Source organism: Eschscholzia californica, unplaced genomic scaffold (assembly GCF_041429995.1).
Source record: "Eschscholzia californica isolate CP2 unplaced genomic scaffold, dmEscCali1.0.p SCAF_21, whole genome shotgun sequence".
In the NCBI taxonomy this organism is placed as follows: Eukaryota; Viridiplantae; Streptophyta; class Magnoliopsida; order Ranunculales; family Papaveraceae; genus Eschscholzia; species Eschscholzia californica.
The window spans coordinates 67,501-70,000 of NW_028238321.1; positions in this window are offsets into that span (position 1 = coordinate 67,501).

The following is a 2,500-nucleotide window of genomic DNA, read 5'->3' on the forward strand; positions in this document are numbered from 1 at the left end:
GCCTTACCAAGGCCGACCCATGCCTTACCAAGGTCGTCCCATCGATCTCGGAGAAAGTACATCATAACATCGGAATACACCCCGACATCGATATCGGAGAAAGTACATCATCATAACATCGGATCGGATGCGTATCCGTCCAAGTGCCATCGACACTTCGAGAAGTTCGGACCTAGCTTCCTAGCATGTTGATGCGTCGGTGCTAATGGGGACATAAAGATCCCACGACGTTCCGAACGGAAGTAGCCGAAGTGTTCCGTGCGTGTGAACTCCATTGTCCCATGTGCCGGCTCTTGACTCCTAAGATGTCCCATGTGAAGGCCCTTCATGGCTAAGAATGTCCCGTGCAACGTCCCTTGATGATCCCCATAAGGTGTCCCATGTGCGTCCCATGCCGTGCCCAGCCTTACCAAGGCCGTCACATGCTGTCCCATGCGCGTCCCGTGCCGTCCAAGCCTCACCAAGGCCGTCCCAGGCCATCCCGAGCCTTAGCAAGGCCGTCCCGTGCTGTCCCATGCCGTCCCGAGCCTCACCGAGGCCGTCCCGTGCCTCACCAAGGCCGTCCCGTGCTGTCCCATGCCGTCCCGAGCCTTACCAAGGCCGTCCCGTGCTGTCCCATGCCGTCCCGAGCCTTACCAAGGCCGTCCCGTGCTGTCCCATGCCGTCCCGAGCCTCACCAAGGCCGTCCCGTGCTGTCCCATGCCGTCCCGAGCCTCACCAAGGCCGTCCCGTGCTGTTCCATGCCGTCCCGAGCCTTAGCAAGGCCGTCCGATGCGCGTCCCGTGCTGTCCCATCCGTCCCGAGCCTTAGCAAGCCCGTCCCGAGCCTTAGCAAGGCCGTCCCATGCGCGTCCGATGGGATTCCCGAGCTTTACCAAGGGCGTCCCGTACTGTCCCATGCCGTCCCGAGCCATAGGGACGCTGTCCCGTGCGCGTCCCCTGCTGTCCCATGCGCGTCCCCTGCTTTGGCTCGGCTGGCCCGTGCATTCTATGGGGTCGTGGGACATTTCGAAACCCACCCGGGCCATTTCGACTCTCTCTTCATTTATACTATTGAGGTATTATTTATGAATTATTGGAGAAAAGAAACGGAAGAAAATATTTTTTTTTCTATTTTTTATGAATTTTCCGGTGTTTATTCACTTAAAAATTCATAGAAAAATAAATATTTATCGGAATCGCTATTATAATATATCAAAAAAATCCTTGCGAAAAGGCCTTTCCAACGAGTATAAGTTTGCTGGATTCCGACGAGTAACGAAGGAGTAAAGGCCCAGTATGCTTGGTTAAAAAATTGATGTTTCCTTGTGAAAATAGGCAAAACAATAACTTTGCACTATAAGGGGGAGGGTTGAGCTCCTTCCCCAGAGCGTGCACAGCACTTGTGCTGGCACGTTCCCTAGTGCTCGCCAAGCACCATAGGGCATCCAAAGGGCAAAGCTCGGCCTACTACATGATGGGAAGCTTCTAATATGTCGGAATACGAAGAGATTTCGTGCGACCCGAAGCTCGGCTCGGGCGTCCCGGCCTGTCCCGAGCTGTGCCGAGCGCGTCCCAGGCCGTCCCGAGCCAAGTCTCGGGCGTCCCAGGCCGTCCCGAGCCAAGTCTCGGGCGTCCCAGGCCGTCCCGAGCCAAGTCTCGGGCGTCCCGAGCTGTAGCGAGGGCGTCCCAGGCCGTCCCGAGCCAAGTCTCGGGCGTCCCAGGCCGTCCCGAGCAAAGTCTCGGACGTCCCAGGCCGTCCCGAGCAAAGTCTCGGACGTCCCAGGCCGTCCCGAGCAAAGTCTCGGGCGTCCCAGGCCGTCCCGAGCTGTGCCGAGGCCGTCCCAGGCCGTCCCGAGCAAAGTCTCGGGCGTCCCAGGCCGTCCCGAGCTGTGGCAAGGGCGTCCCAGGCCGTCCCGAGCAAAGTCTCGGGCGTCCCATGCCGTCCCGAGCTGTGGCAAGGGCGTCCCAGGCCGTCCCGAGCTGTGCCGAGGCCGTCCCGAGCCTAGTCTCGGGCGTCCCAGGCCGTCCCGAGCTATGGCGAGGGCGTCCCAGGCCGTCCCGAGCCAAGTCTCGGGCGTACCTGGCCGTCCCGAGCTGTAGCGAGGGCGTCCCATGCCGTCCCGGGCTGTCCCATGCGCGTCCCGTGCCGGCCCGAGCAACAGCCCGGGCGTCCCGTGCCTCGGCCCTTCCAAGTGGTGCTTCGTCGGACATCTCGATATCCACTCGAGCATTTTCGACCATTCTCCATATGTGGGTGTGTGGGTATTTATCAGGAATATTGGAGAAAGAATCGGGAAAAAAATATTTTTTTTCTATTTTTTTTGAATTTTTAATTGTTTATTCACTTAAAAATTCATAAAAAAATAAATATTTATCGGAATCGCTATTATTATATATCAAAAGAATCCTTGTGAAAAGACCTTTCCAACGAATGCAAGTTTGTTGGATTTGGACGAGTAACGAAGGAGCAAAGGCCGAGTATGCTTGGTTAAAAATTTGATGTTTCCTTGTGAAAATAG